At 51.8% G+C, this 16,441-nt stretch overlaps 1 long non-coding RNA gene across 1 annotated transcript; it reads right to left on the bottom strand.

Moving 5' to 3' along the window:
- Positions 1-1,929: 1,929 nt before the first annotated feature.
- LOC115652955 lies at positions 1,930-8,292 on the bottom strand. The gene is made up of 3 exons (XR_004000791.1): positions 7,802-8,292; positions 7,091-7,096; positions 1,930-1,942 (listed from the first exon to the last, which is right to left on the bottom strand). It is a non-coding gene; the product is annotated as an uncharacterized LOC115652955 (long non-coding RNA).
- Between the last annotated feature and the right edge of the window lie 8,149 nt (positions 8,293-16,441).

Raw genomic sequence — 16,441 nt, 5'->3', positions numbered from 1 at the left:
ACCCATCCTGGCTAATAGCCATTAATGGACTTAACCTCCATGAATTTATCTGTTTCCTAGAGACTGGCTCCATGGGGTCCCTCACAAACTGGAGACAGTTACTGTGGGTTTGTCTTTAGTATAGATTACGTCCATACTCCACAAACTGAGCATTTGAGCTTGTTCCAGAATGTGGGATGAGCCTATGTTGTGAAAACTGAAAAGCTCAAACTAGCACATGAATGTGAACGGATGCAGGGTGCTAAAATTCAATTAACCCAGGGGTTCTCAAACTGGGGGTCAGGATCCCTTAGAGAGTCACAAGATTATTACTGGGGGTTGCGAGCTGTTAGCCTCCACCTCAAACCCCTCTTTGCCTCCAGCATTTATAATAGTGTTAAATATCTAAAAAAGTGTTTTCAATTTATAAGGGGGGGGTACACTCAGGGGTTTTCTATGGTCACCACGACAAAAGTTTGAGAACCACTGAATTAACCCCTCTGGAGCCTCAGGGAATGCGGGGCCGGGGAGGGGGGTCTCCCTTGGTAGGGATGGGAAGGATATTGCTCTTCTCATGTGATCCTTCCCCCAGTGGCTAATTTTAAAGGAAGCTACCCTCCCCTGACATGAATCTCCCTGTGGCACTGAAATTAAATACCAGCTATAATTTGGCATTTGAGAAGTGAAAGGGAGGGTAGCCCTAAGGGAAAAGCTAACAGCTTGGCTTTTCTGCAAGCCTCAAACTGCTGAATGAGCTTCAGGGTAGGGAAGGCTGTGCTCCCAAACAGCCTGGCCCTGTTCCCTACCCGATCCCCACCCACTTCCTGCCCCCCGACTGCCCACCCCCCTCAGAATCCCCGACCCATCCTGTGCCATGTCCCCTCACTGTCCCCCAGAGACCTCCCACCATCACCACCCCAGGACCTCACCCCTGCTCCCTGTCCCCTTGTTGGTGTCACTAAGCATAACCCTAAGTAACTCGGGAGGGTGGAAGGCCACAAGGGTATGGAGCCTTCCTGGTTTTAGGCCTCAGCAAGCAAGAGTCCCTCCATGTCTGAACTTTAATCGACCTAAAAGGCCAGGTGTAACAGCCGTTATCAGTTGCAACAGTTCTAACTGGTCTAAAGCAGAAATAATGAGGCCTGTGCATCTTTAGCAGAAGGACAAGATAACTTGCAGAAGGAAAACTTACTAACGAGCTGTCGCGGCCAAGATTACTTAATGCACCTGCGCTTACGTAACTGCTACGGGGGAGGAAAGAGGGGCGGGGGGAAGAAAGAAGAAAGAGGAAAAAAAAACTTATAAAAAGGGAAAAGCCGCTTGTGTAGGTGTGCTGGATCTGAGGCATGCTAAGTCTCCCAGCACCGCTTTGAGATCTCAAATAAACTTTGCATGTTTCTCCACCCTGGTGTGTTCATTGGCGCTAAGCACTCGGGGCACGAACCACTGTTGCTTGCCTCGGGCACCCTCTGTGCCTGCAACACCCTGATTGCCCCAACCCCTATCCACCCCCCGCTGAGTCCTGAAAGACCCCCCCCTCAAACACCTACAATCCAACTGCCCCCCCAGCCTCTGCCCCCTCTCTGTGCTTTGACTGTCCCCAGGACTCCCTGCCCCTTGGCCAACCCCCCCGGCCTCAGCCTCTTACCCTTGGCTCCCCCCTCACCCGCAGCCTCAGCACGTCGCTGAATAGCGGCAGCATGTCTCCTGGGGGACCCCTGAGCCCTGCCCCACTCAGAGTCACGTGATCAGGGGGCGGGGCTGCGAGCTCAGGCTGAGCTCAGCTCCCTCCAGTCAGCCTGGAGCTCGCAGCCCCGCCCCGCGACCACGCGACTCTGAGCGGGGCAGGGCTCAGCTCAGGGGCCCCGCCGGAGCCACACTGCAGCGCTGTCCGAGGACACTGCTGGGTGCGCTGAGGCTCCGGGAGAGGGGCGGAGGTGGGGGTAAGGGGCTGGGGTGGGAGCTTCAGCCGTTCTCTTGGGGGTCCCTGCGGAGCCTGGGGCAAATTGCCCCCCCGTCCCTCCTCTGGGGAGCCCTGAGTCAGTGGATCAAAGATAAGAAGGCTGCTTCTTCCCCCACTTTTTAACAAATACAGGTGACATTTATACTAAGTTTTGTAAATAAATAAATGCTCTAAAAGACAAACCTATATGAAATATAAGGCCTTAGTAACAGACAGTTTATATTCCCCTTATTCTGTAAACCAGTGGATTAGAGAGAAGTTTGTTTTTTCACTCACTTTTTAACAATACGAGTGAAAGTTATATTAAGTCTTTTAAAGGAATAAACACTTTAAAAGACAAGCCTATCTGAAGACACATTTCTTTATTTAGCACTTTTACATAGGTCTTTCAATAAAAAAATAGAAGGCAGAAACATCCCAGGGTTAAAAACATAGAGAACATGTTTATAAAAGTCATTTATAATGATAAAAAAGTTTTCCCTATGATTTAGACTAACGGTTATTTTTTAATAAGGACAAATTTGAAGCAGTATGCTTTTACAGCAAAGCCTCTGTTAGCAAAAACAGCATCTATGAGTAAGTGGATCAGAGATAAGAAGTCTGCTTCTTCTCCTGCTTTGCAATAAATACAACTGAAAATTATATTGTCTTTTACAGAGGCTCCCCGGGTTACACAAACCCAATTTATGGAAATCCAGACTTAAGGACAAAGTTCTGTAAGTTCCATACATTTTTTTTCATAATTGTTGGAGATGCATTCCCAACTTACACAAAATTTGACTTATGCAGTGAGGCCTATTTGAAGCATTATGTTTGTTTGTTTAAAAGTTTAACATGAAGAAGCCGTATTGACTGAGCTGTAACAAAACACTCTTAGGGATATTTTGTAGAAGTTTAGTGAACTAAAAAGGCTTAAGATACTAGCCTGTTCTTTTAAAAATAGTGTTTTTAATGTACCAGAACAGGAACTGGGCAAGAATATGAAAACTGGCAATTGAGGGGAGTTTACAGATGTGCTTTAATTTAAAAAAGCCTGTTTTTTTAACATTTGGATTTATACAAAAAAAACAAGAAAAAAATAATATATGTAAAAAAGTTTGCTTTTTTTGTTTGTTTTTTGCCAGGGATAAGGAGTCTGCACCCCTCCACACACACCTTCCTACCTCCCCCAGCCCACTTTCTTCTTTTCTAATGTTTTTTTAAATCTAAACCGAAGACAAACCCATTTTTTAAAAAGCCACAGTCAGAGATCAGGCCATGGGGGTAAGAAAGCTGTCCTGAGTTTTAGGGGGAATGTTGATAACTATTTTAGTGAAACAGTTTTGCAGGCAGACATTCTGTGTTAGTTGTTATGCTTTAGGCGTGGGCAAGCATTTGTCATTCGGAAGCACTTTCCCACTTTATGAGGTATTATCTCTCTCATCCTAGGGCCTATCAGAAATATTAACAAAAAACAAACTTAAAGATACTTTGTAGCAGGGCCTGCAAAGCAACAATGACAATTTTGTTGATCATTACTTTGTCTAAGCCCCAACAGAATAATTTTTGTTTTGTTTTTATAAAACACTTTTATGCAAGCTGTAAGCTTAGACGATGTACATCATTAAATAATATGAAACAGTAGACGAGAGACCTGAGACATTATTGAAATCAGAGGAGTCATGATTAAGTCCTAATGCAGAGGGCCTGGAGTGGAAAATAAAAAGGTACAGCCGAAGGGGAAGACACAGGGCTGGTGCAACCACTAGGTGAAGAAGGCGGTCGCCTAGGGTACCAAGCGGTTGGGGGCACCAAAAAGCGGTGCCCTGGCTCAGCAGGGAGGAGCCACCTTCTGGAGGCACCAGAAAGCCAGAGCGCTGGTTTGCGAGGGTGGCGAGCCCCAGCCATGGAGGAGCCGGTGCGGCGCAGGGGGGCAGCAGCCCTGCAAAAGCAGCTGCACCACTAGTGGGGAGCAGCTGTCCTCTCCACCCCCTCCTGCCCAGGCTGCACCCCCCCACCTGGGGCTCCTGCAGGCTGTAGCAGATGTATGTGGGTGCTGGCCTCCATGCGCCCCCCGGCTCCTCCCTCGCCACGCTCGGGCTCTGCGACTCCTGAGCATGTGAGCCACCAGGGGCTGCTCCCCAGACCAGATTTCCCCCCTCTCTGCCACCTGAACTCCCCTGGAGGCTGCATAGCCTCCCCGTGAGCCCTCCCCACCACACACAGGCGGCCCCTGCCCCGAGTCCACTCACATGCTTTGCCGGGCCTGGGCTGCTGCAGCAGCTTGGCAGAGAGGAGCTGTCTTCTGGAGGCACTGAAGAGCCAGAGTGACCCGATTGTGGGGACAGTGAGCCACAGCCATGGAGGAGCCGGCAGAGCGCAGGGGGCAGCTGCCCTGCAAAGATGGCAGCACTGCTAGTGGGGAGTAGCCGCGCCCCCACCCCTCCTGCCCAGGCTGCAGCCCAGCACCACTCCTCCTGGGTGCTCCTGCAGCACATGCATGTGGGCAGAGGCCCCTGTGTGCCTCCCATTTCCCCCCCCCCCCCACTGTGCTCGGGCTCTGCAACTCCCGGGAGTGTAAGCTGCCATTGCCGCTGCCCTTCCCAGAGCAGGCTCAGTGCCCTGCATCCAGGTGGCAGTTCACATGCCTGGGAGCCGCAGAGCCTGAGCACAGTGAGTGGGGAGCTGGGGGGTGCATGGGAGCTGGTGCCCGCATGCATCTGCTGCAGCCTGCAGGAGCCCCCGGGGGGATGCCAGGCCACAGCCTGGGCAGGAGCGGTGGGGGGTATGCCTGCTTTCTGCTAGTGGCGCCGCTGCCTTGCAGGGCTGCTGCCCCCCGGCGCTGGGCCGGCTCCTCCATGGCTGAGGCTCACCGCCCCCACAAGCCAATGCTCTGGCTCTCCAGTGCCTCTGGAAAGCGGCTCCTCCCTGCTGAGGCGGGAAAGGAGGAGCTGGGAACTATAGACCAGTCAGCCTGACTTCGATAGCTGGGAAGCTACTTGAGTGAGTGTGATGGGGTGGACTTAGCCCCGAGGCCCCCTGCTGGAGGCTTTGAGGCCCTGCCACACCCCACCTCACCCCAGGAACGAGCAGTAGAAAAGTCCTCCAAGCTCTCTGAAGTGGCTGCATGTGAAGCAGCCAATCAGGGCCCAGCAGGCTAGTATAAAGAGAGCTGCTGGGTCAGAACCAGTCAGTTCTTCACTGGAGCTGTAGGAGCATGGTTGGTGTGGCTGGCTGGCTGGCAGAGCTTCGGAGCTCCGGACAGGATGTCACTGCCAAGAGCCAGAGAAAATTAGAAGAAGCCCTAAATTTGTGCTGTGACTTTATTGGGACAAAGCCCTGAGGTAAGGGCAAAGATGGTGCAGTGGCATGGGGAAGTGGCCCAGGGAATTAGAATAGCAGTGGGACTTGAATGAATGGACACAGCAGACAGCTGCTATCTACAGGGTCCCTGGGCTGGGACTCAGAGTAGTGGGTAGGCCTGGGTCCTGTCCCCTCCATTAGCCACTGAGGGGAAGAGGCCTGTGTGAGAGGTTTGGTCACAGAGATTCCCTTGGGACTGTCACTCAGTGTGCTGGAATTACCTCTGAGCCAGTTTTACCTGTCAGCTTGGGCCCCCCAGAGCCCTGTCTTGTTGAGCCAGACACACTAGCCTGCCCAACACAGACTCAGGGTCTGGGCCACTCCCCCAAAGCTGCAGGCTTCACTGAAAATAGCCTAGCACTCAAATACCCAGCTCTCAATGGGATCCAAACCCTGAATAAATCTGTTTTACTCTGTATAAAGCTTTATACAGGGTAAATTAATAAATTATCCACCCTCTACAACACTTATAAAGAGATGCACAGCTGTTTGCTCCCTCAGGAATTAATCACTTACTCTGGGTTTATTAATAAACAAAAGTGATTTTATTAAGTATTAAAAGTAGGATTTAAGTGGTTTCAAGTATTAACAGACAGATCAAAGAAGGTCACAAAACCAAAATAAAGTAAAATGCAAGTCTAAGGGTATGTCTACACTACGGGATTACTCCGATTTTACAGAAATCTATTTTTGGCAACAGATTGTATAAAGTTGAGTGCATGCGACCACATTAAGCACATTAATTCGGTGGTGTGCGTCCATGTACAGAGGCTAGCATCGACTTCCGGAGTGTTGCACTGTGGGTAGCTATCCCATAGTACCCGCAGTCTACCCCGCCCATTGGAATTATGGGTTGAGATCCCAATGCCTGATGGGGCAAAAAACATTGTTGCGAGTGGTTTGGGGTACATGTCATCAGGCCCCCCTCTCCCTTCCTCCCTCCATGAAAGCAACAGCAGACAACCATTTCACACCTTTTTTCCTGGGTGAACTGTGCAGATGCCATACCATGGCAAACATGGAGCCTGTTCAGCTCAAGACAGCTGTCATGAACATTGTAAACACCTCGCGCATTATTGTGCAGTTTATGCTGAACCGGGACCTGAAAAAACAGGCGAGGAGGAGGCGGCTATTGCAGCGCAATAACGAGGGGGATTAGGACATGGACACAGAATTCTCTCAAACTGTGGGCCCCAGTGCTTTGGAGATCATGCTGTTAACAGGGCAGGTTCTAGCCGTGGAATGCCAATTCTGGGCCCAGGAAACAAACACAGACTGGTGGGACTGCATAGTGTTGCAGATGTGGGACAATTCCCAGTGACTGCAATACTTTCGCATGTGTAAGGGCACTTTCATGGAACTTTGCGACTTGCTTTCACCTGCCCTGAAGCGCCAGAATACCAAGATGAGAGCAGCCCTCACAGTTGAGGAGTAAGTGGCGATAGCCCTTTGGAAGCTTGCAATGCCAGACACCTACCAGTCAGTCAGGAATCAATTTGGAGTGGGCAAATCCACTGTGGGGGCTGCTGTGATGCAAGTAGCCAAAGCAATCACTGAGCTGCTGCTACCAAAGATAGTGGCTCTGGGAAATGTGCAGGTCATAGTGGATGGCTTTGCTGTAATGGGATTCCCTAACTGTGGTGGGGCAATAGATAGAACCCATATCCCTATCTTGGCACCGGAGCACCAGGGCACCCAGTACGTAAACCGCAAGGGGTACTTTTCAATGGTGCTGCAAGCACTGGTGGATCACAAGGGACATTTCACCAACATCAATGTGGGATGGCCAGGAAGGGTTCATGACACTTGCGTCTTCAGGAACACTACTCTGTTTAAACGGCTGCAGCAAGGGAATTACTTCCCTGTTCACCTACAGGCTGAGCAAGTGCAGGATGATGGTAGAATGTGCATTTGGCCGTTTAAAGGCACGCTGGCGCACATTACTGACTCACTCAGACCTCAGCCAAACCAATATCCCCATTGTTATTGCTGCTTGCTGTGTGCTCCACAATCTCTGTGAGAGTAAGGAGGAGACATTTATGGCGGGGTGGGAGGCTGAGGCAAATCACCTGGCCAATGATGACGTGCAGCCAGACACCAGGGCGATTAGAAGAGCACACCAGGAAGCGCTGCACATCAGAAAAGCTTTGAAAACCAGTTTCATGACTGGCCAGGCTACGGTGTGAAAGTTCTGTTTGTTTCTTCTTGATGAAAACCCGCCCCTTTGATTGACTCATTCACCGTAAGCGACCCACCCTCCCGCCTTTGATCACAGCTTGCTTTCTAAGGAAATAAAGTCACTATTGTTTAAAAATCATGTATTCTTTATTAATTGATTTTAAACACAGGGAGAGAACTGACAAGGTAGCCCAGGGGGTGGGGGGTTAGGAGGAGGGGAGGAGGGAAGGAAAAGACCTCTTCAAAAGTTCAAAATAATGACAGCCCTTTTGCTTGGGCTGTCCACTAGGCTGGAGTGGGTGGGTGCATGGAGCATCCCCCCACCGCGTTCTTGGGCACCTGGGTGAGGAGACTATGGAACTTGGGGAGGTGGGAGAGCAGTTATACAGGGGCAGCAGTGACACTGTGATCCTGCTGCCATTCCTGAAGCTCCACCAGATGCCGGAGCACATCAGTTTGATCATGCAGCAGCCCCAGCATTGCATCATGCCTCCTCTGATCTTCCTGCTGCCACCTCTCCTCACGTTCATCCCTCCTGGCCTCACGTTTGTCCCTCCTGGCCTCATGTGCATCCCTCCTGGCCTCACGTTCACTGGCAGCTTTCCTGTACTTTGACACTGTGTCCTTCCACTCATTGAAATGAGCTCTTTTATTGCGGGTTGACTGCATGGTCTCAGAGAACATGTTGTCTCACGTGCATTTTTTTTGCTGCCTTATCTGAGATATCCTTTGGGACGGAGGAGGGATGCTTGAAAAATTTACAGCTATGAGAGGGAAAAAAGGGAGAGAAGTATTTAAAAAGATACATTTTACAGAACAATGCTTATAGTCTTTCACAGTGAACAACACTATTCACATTACATAGCACATGTGATTTCGGTACAAAGTCACATTTTGCATCTTAATATTGAGTGCCTGCAGCTTTGGTGTTAGAGATCACAGACACAGGTCCGGGCAACAGAATTCGACTTGCATGCAGCCATGGTAAGCCATTGTTGTCATAACTTAGTTCCAGATTTGGACCTTAGCGTCCAAAATATGGGGGTTAGCATGAAAACCTCCAAGCTTAGTTACCAGCTTGGACCTGGTACTTGCTGCCACCACCCAAAAAATTAGAGTGTTTTGGGGCACTCTGGTCCCCCTGAAAAACCTTCCCTGGGGACCCCAAGACCCAAATCCCTTGAGTCTCACAACAAAGGGAAATAATCCTTTTTCCCTTCCCCCCTCCAGGTGCTCCTGGAGAGATACACAGACACAAGCTCTGTGAATCTAAACAGAGGGACTCCCCCCTCCCCATTTTCCAGTCCTGGAGAACAGAATTACCGAGAGTTAATCTCTCTTTCCCCCCTCACCCAGAGGGAATGCAAAATCAGGCGAATAAATCTAACACACACAGATCTCCCTCTGACCTCTTCCTCCCACCAATTCCCTGGTGAGTACAGACTCAATTTCCCTGAAATTTCCCAGTAAAGAAAACTCCAACAGGTCTTAAAAGAAAGCTTTATATAAAAAGAAAGAAAATACATACAAATGGTCTCTCTGTATTAAGGTGACAAATACAGGGTCAATTGCTTAAAAGAATATTGAATAAACAGCCTTATTCAAAAAGAATACAAATTAAAGCACTCCAGCAACTATAGACATGTAAATACATGATCTCTGTACTCACAACTTGGAAACAGAAGATTAGAGAGCAGGAAATAGAAATCACTCCTCATAGCTGAGAGAAAAGCAGGTAGGCAGACAAAGACTCAGCCACAAACTTCCCTCCACCCAGAGTTGAAAAAAAAATCCTGTTTCCTGATTGGTCCTCTGGTCAGGTGCTTCAGGTGAAAGAGACATTAACCCTTAGCTATCTGTTTATGACACCGGGCAACAGAATTTGACTTGCATGCAGCCATGGTAAGCCATTGTCTTTTGGTTTCTGCAACCTTCATAAAAGCAGCACCTTCCTTTCCCATACCAAGCAAAGCCCATTGAGTGCTGCGGTTTTCATGTTAATGTGCAGCAGCAGAAGCAGAAACCAAACTAACCCCCCCATCCCCCCCCTCCAATTCTCTGGGATGATCGCTTTACCCCTCTGTGGACGAGGGGGTGCTGGGGCTCAACCCTCCCTGGGGAGGAGGGGAGCCACACCGGCCTCGTCTAGTCGTCCGAGGGCCTCTGCCCTCGGGACCGCAGTCTGCTCCGGTGGTTCGGGCCCTGTGTGTGGGACTGAACAGCGACACAGTTAAATAACAGGGGCCCAGCCCTTGGGTCGGGGGAGGGGCACCAACAAACACAGCAGTAGTTTCTCGGCTCTGGCCCTTTGGGGCAGGGCAGAGCAGTGGCAAAGTCAATGGGGGGGGGAGTCTGCCACCCGATTACGGGTGGCAGGGGGAACGCAGGCCCACTCACTACTCTGCGTTCCAGCCCGGGGCCCTAGTAGCGGCTGACACCGCCAGTGGCGGTCGGCGAGGGGGGGGTCCTGACCAAACACACGGACATAGGCGCAGGGCCTTCTGCAGCCTGACGGTAGTCAGCTGCCCCCGGGCTACTTCCAGCCTCCCCACTGGTTCCTACCTGGTCTGCTGGGGTGTCCAGCACCATGGGTTCCTCCCAGTCAGGGCAGGGCGGTAGGTTCGGGAATACCTCCGGGACGGCGGGCCAGGTCCTCGGGGCCATAGTAGGGACAGGGTAGTTCTGACAGCTCCTCGCCGTAGCGACTGTTGGGCAGCTCTGGCAGCTCCTTGTCGTAGCAACTGCGAGCTCCGGTAGCGAGGTACCGGCCTCGGGTCTCAGCGGCTTCCCGGTGACGAGGGTCAGTGGGCACATCCGCTCCCGCCGGCAGCTGAGCCCTGACTGAGGGCTGGGGCCCGGCTTTTATCCTTTCGGGTCTCCGTCTGACCCTTTGGGGGCAGGACTTCCTCCCAGCGGTTCCGCCCTGGGGGGTGATTGATGGGGCTCAACCCTCCCTGGGAAGGAGGGCAGCCACACCGCCTCGCTACACCCTCCCCCCACTGCATGGCTGGTATCAGGGAAGATCCCTGCTAGCCAAACATGAACAGCTCAGTGCCAATGGGCTCCCCCCAGCCCCACCGCTTGGCTAACTGAATGGAAGGATTTCTTTTCAGGCATAGGCAAACAGCCCAGTAGGAACGGCCACCTCTGAATGTCTCCTTATTTAAATTCCCATATTTCGACCAGGTTACCATGAACGATATCACTCTTCTGAGGATAACACAGCGAGATAAAGAACAGATGTTGCTTGAATGCCAGCAAACACTGGGCCATATGCTGCCAGGCTTTGTCATGCAATGATACCAGATTACTTGCTACTAGTATAGCATGGTCAAGTGTCCTACCATGGAGGATGGAACAAGGCTGGCCTGCCCAGAAAGCTTCTGCAAAGGCTTTTGGAGTGCCTCCAGGAGAGCTTCATGGAGGTGTCCCTGGAGGATTTCTGCTCCATCCCCAGACACGTTAACAGACTTTTCTAGTAGCTGTACTGGCCGCGAATGCATCCCAAGTCCTCAGGGAAAATTAATAATTAAAAAATGTTTGCTTTTAAACCATGTTTTATATTTACAAAGGTACACTCACCAGAGGTCCCTTCCGTGGCTTCATTTTCTAGGATACCATATTAGGAGGGTTGGGAGGGTACTTCAGTCAGGCTGAGAAAAAGATCCTGGCCATTGGGGAGAACGGTGTGCTGTGTGCTCTCCGCAAGCTCGTCGTCCTCCTCTTCTTCATATTCCCTGTCCACAAAATCCTCAGGCATGGCTGAGATTACCCCCTTATCGGAATACACGGTCAGGGGTGAGGTAGTGGTGGCGGACCCCCTAGAACTGCATGCAGCTCAGCGTAGAAGTGGCATGTCTGCGGCCCGACCTGGACCTTTCGTTTACTTCTTAGATTTTCTGGTAGGCTTGTCTGAGCTCCTTAACGTTCACGCAGCACTGTATTGAGTCCCTATTGTGGCCTCTCTCCATCATGCCCTTGGAGATTTTTTCAAATTTTTGGCATTCCGTCTTTTGGAACACAGCTTTCTACCACAGAATCGTCTCCCCATACAGCGATCAGATCCAGTACCTCCCATAAGGTCCATGGTGGAGCTCTTTTTCAACTCTCAGACTGCATAGTTACCTGTGCTGATGAGCTCTGCGTGGTCACCTGTGCTCTACATGCTGGGCAAACAGGAAATGAAATTCAAAAGTTCTCAGGCCTCTTCCTGTTTACCTGGCCAGTGCATCCGAGATCCGATTGCTGTCCAGAGCGGTCACAATGGTGCACTGTGGGATAACTCCCGGAGGTCAATACCATTGAATTGCTTCCATACTAACTCTAATTTGAACTGGCAACGTCAATTTTAGAGCTACTCCCCTCGTCAGGAAGGAGTACAGAAATCAATGTTAAGAGGCCTTTATGTTGAAGTAAATGGCTTCATTGCATGGACAGGTGCAGGGTTAATTTTATTTAACGCTGCTAAATTCGACCTGATGTAGTGTAGTATAGACCAGGCCTAAGCCTAATACATTAAGCGTCTGGTCACGGGTAATGTCTCACCCTCAAAGATGTTCGAATAAGCACATTTCAGAGATTGAATTCTTTCCTAGCCTGGGCCCAATCCTTTCCCCTCCTTGTTAGTTCCAGCTTACAGCTCAGGTGATAAACAGGGGTGTTCTGGCTGGCAGCCTCTTGAGCCAGCTGAAGACAAAATGGAGGGCCTTTTATGTCTTCTCTCTTGTGGGTGGAAACCCCTTTGTTCTTCTCTGCTAAAATCACCACAGCAAGATGGAGTTTGTAGCCACATGGGTCAGTCACATGCCCATGAATGATTCAGCTTTTTGCAGGCCGATGCCTTTGTTTACATGTTAGCTAAGCAGATGTGGATTGATATCTCCCAAAGTCCATTGTTAATTAAGTACTTCCAATTACTTGAATAACCCCTTCACACTACATTGGCCAAACCTTCCTTATGTACTTCCCACAGCAAACACTTCAGACACAAGCATAGAGTCAACGCTCATAACTTCAGATATAAAAGTGATACATGCATACAAATAGAATGAATATATTCAGCAGATCATAACTTTTGCAAAGATATGTTATATGGCATATTTAGCATAAAATGTATTCCAGTTATAATAATAGGAGGTATACCCATTTCCTAGAACTAGAAGGGACCTTGAAAGTCATTGAGTCCAGCCCCCTGCCTTCAAGAACCAAGTACTGATTTTGCCTCAGATCCCTAAGTGCCCCCCTCAAGGATGGAGCTCATAACCCTGTGTTTAACAGGCCAATGCTCAAGCCACTGAACTATCCCTCCTCCTCCATAGTCACATTCATACACATGTTTCCATAAAACATATGGAATGAAACATCACAGCCTGGACATTGAGGCACCCCAGAGGAAAAAACTGAAGCATAATGGTCCAGCTAGAGAGTTGTGGCAAGGAAGCCCCAAGAGGGCAATGACATTGTATGAGGAGGGAGCTCTGGAACACTGCTCTGTCCCAGAGCAGTAAGAAAGAGAGAGAGAGAGTGCAGGCATGCACACTTGGCCAGGGGGCGCTTGACAGAAGAGTGTGAACTCCATTACAATAATGTCTAAAACATTCACTTTGCGAATATCTGGAGGATGAAGGGGTAATCACTAGTAGCTAACATGGATTTGTTAAGAACAAACCACGCAAAACCATTGTAATTTCTTTCTTGGACAGGGTAACTAGCTTGGTGGATAAGGGGAATGCAATGGACATAATATACCTGGACCTCAGCAAGTTTTCTGATACATTCCTACATGACATTCTGATAAGTAAGCTGCAGAAATGTGGGTGTAAACGTGGGGGTGCCAGGGCTTGACTCTCTCTGGGGAGGAGGGGAGCCATGCCGGCCCACTCTGCTCTGGTTGGCCCGGGAAGTTAGCCCGCAGGTCCTTGCAGTACTTGTCCACCTGATGGGCGAGGGGCTCAGGCCCTCCGGCAGGGCTGAGCCGTAACAACCGCGAGGCGCCGGTTCCTACGTCAGGACAGATAGCAACACAGAATCAGTAAGCTCAGGCCTGGGTCAGGGATGAGCAACGGTAATAGCTTAAGGCCCAACCCTTGGTCAGGGTGGGGCAGCAAAAACACTGAGTCAATAGGCTCAGGCCTTGGTCAGGGCTGCACAACAGTAGCAGTTTTAAGGCCCAGCCCTAGGTCAGGGCAGGCAGCAAACGCTGAGTCAGGAAGCTTGGGCCTTGGGTCAGGACTGAGCAACAATAGCAGTTTTAAAGGCCCAGCCCTCGGTCAGGGCGAGGCAGCAAATGCTGGGTCCATAATCTCAGGCCTTGGGGCAGGACTGAGCAACAGTACCAGTTTGGAGGCCCAGCCCGTGGCCAGGGAGGGCAGCAAACTCTGAGTCAGTAAGCTCAGTGATAACAGTTATCGACCTCCTCAGGCCAGGGAGGGGGGAGTCTGCCACCCCGGAGTGGGATGGCAGGGGGGACGCAGGCCCTCCCGCTTCACTGCGTCCCAGCCCGGGGCCCTAACAGCAGCTGTCACTCCGCTGGTCAGTCACTCCTCCGGGTAGCAGGAGGCGCGGGGAAGCTCCGACAGCTCCTCCTGGTAGCGAGCGCGGGGAAACTCTGGCCCATCTGGGCGGCTCCCCTGGGTCACCGGCATCTCCCAGTTTCGAGCTCCCCAAGGGACGCTTGTTCTCTCCAGCCGCTGGTGCCTGACTGAGCCCTGAGGGCCGGCTTTTATAGTTCTGAGTGGCCGCCTGACCCTTTGAGGGGCAGGCTCAGAGCTCCGTAGCTCCACCCGCTCTGACCTCTGCCAGGGCTCGACCCTCTCCGGGGAGGAGGGGAGCCACGCCGGCCCACTACACATCCCTCGCCTCAAGTCTGCTTCTTTTTCAGTCACTGCATAGTTCTTCTCCTGCGGAAATAACTTCTGGCCGAGGTACAGCACCGGGTGGTCTGCTCCATCAACTTTTTGGGACAGGATGGCCCCCAGCCCCACCTCTGAATCATCCGTCTGGAGGATGAACCTCCGGTGGAAATCTGGGCTATATAGCACTGACCGTGGGCAAAGGCACGTCTGGAGGGTCCGGAAGGCCTCTTCACATTCTGGGACCATCGTATCTGCCAGGGGCTGTTCTTGGTCAGCAGTCCGGTTAAAGGTGCCACGATGGAGGCAAACTGGGGGATGAAGAGCCAATAGTACCCTACAAGCCCCAGGAACTGCCGGACGTGGCGTTTTGTGGTGGGCATCGGGCAGGTGGTCAGGGCTTGTACCTTCCCAACAAGGGGCTTCACTCGGCCTCCCCCGATCGTGTACCCCAGATACATGGTCTCCTGCCATCCAATGCGGCATTTTTTTGGGTTGGTGGTCAGTCCTGCCTGTCGCAGGGACCGCAGGACCGCCGCCACTCACTCTAGGTGGTCTTCCCAGTTGCGGCTATAGACCACAACATCATCCAGGTAAACGGCGGCATACTCTCGATGGGGCAGCAGTAGGCGGTCCATCAGCCACTGGAAGGTCGCTGGGGCCCCATGGAGGCTGAAAGGCATCCGCGTAAATTGGTAGAGTCCCGTCAGGGTAGCGAACGCTGTCTTTTCCTTGGAGGTCTCCTCGAGTGGAATCTGCCAATACCCTTTGCTGAGGTCGAGGGTAGTTATGAACTGGGCCTCCCCAAGGTGGCCCAGCAGCTCGTCCATCCGGGGCATGGGGTAGGCATCAAATCATGAGATGGCATTCAACCGCTGGAAGTCTATACAAAACTGGCGGGTGCCGTCGGGCTTGGGCACCAAGACCACCGGGCTACACCACTCACTCCGAGATGGCTCGTTGACTCCTAAGGCCAGCATGGCCTGCTCCTCTTCCTCCACCTCTTGGCGCATCTGGTAAGGTAGCGGCCTGGTCGTTTCTCGGATTACCTTCCCTGGCTCGGTCTGGATCGAGTGGTAGATCAAGCTTGTGCACCCCGGTAGGGCCGTGAAGGTCCCTTGGAAGGCTTGCAGGAGACACTTGGCCTGTTTGCGCTGCTCTCCTGTCAGGGAGTCGCAGAGCAGGGGAGCAGCAAGATCCTCTGCCTGGGGTGCGCGGGGACCCAGCTCTGGTTCAGGTGGGTAAGGGTTAATCAATAGGCCCTCCCGGTCTCGCCATGGTTTTAAAAGATTTACATGGTATCACTGGGTCTTCTTACACCGGTCCGGTTGGTGGATTTCGTAGGAGACAGGCCCAACCTTCTGAGCCAGCTCATAGGGCCCCTGCCAACGGGTCAGTAGTTTCGATTCGCTCGAGGGTAGAAGGAGCAGAACCCAGTCCCCCGGTTCAAAATCGCGCACCTGGGCCTCGCGGTTATAGGTCCGTTCCTGCCTGTCCTGCGCAGCCTTTAAGTTTTCCCGAGCTAGGGTCCCCGCCCGGGCAAAGCAGTCCTGTAGTTGAAGGACATACTTCAAGAGTCCCTGGGTTGGAGAGGGGGACTGCTCCCAAGTCTCCCGCATCAAGTCCAGCAGGCCCCGTGGGCAACGTTCATACAACAGCTCGAATAGGGAAAACTTGGTTGAGGACTGGGACACCTACTGGACGGCTAGCAGCAGGGGAGGGAGCAGCTGGTCCCACTGGCGTAGTTCCTTCGAGGGGAACTTCTGCAGCATCTCCTTAAGGGTTCGGTTGAACCGCTCGACCAACCCATCCGTCTGCGGGTGGTAGATGGAGGTGTGTAGCTGTTTTACCCCCAGGAGCTTGCAGACCTGCTGTAACAACCTGGAGATAAAATTGGTGCCTTGATTGGTCAGAATTTCGCAGGGCAGGCCCACCCATGCAAAGACCTTTACCAGTTCCCCGGCGATGGTCCTGGCAGTCGTGCTCTGCAGCAGGATGGCCTCAGGGAACCGTGTGGCATAGTCGACGATGACCAGGACATACTGGAATTGGGCATTGCTCTTCGAGAGCGGGCCCACCAGGTCCATGGCCACTCATTCAAAGGGAGTCTCAACTATCGACATAGGGA

The sequence above is a fragment of the Gopherus evgoodei genome, chromosome 5 (assembly GCF_007399415.2).
Source record: "Gopherus evgoodei ecotype Sinaloan lineage chromosome 5, rGopEvg1_v1.p, whole genome shotgun sequence".
Taxonomy (NCBI): domain Eukaryota; kingdom Metazoa; phylum Chordata; order Testudines; family Testudinidae; genus Gopherus; species Gopherus evgoodei.
The sequence above is the reverse complement of the archived record's forward strand: the minus strand, read 5'-3'. Positions and strand labels throughout refer to the sequence as shown.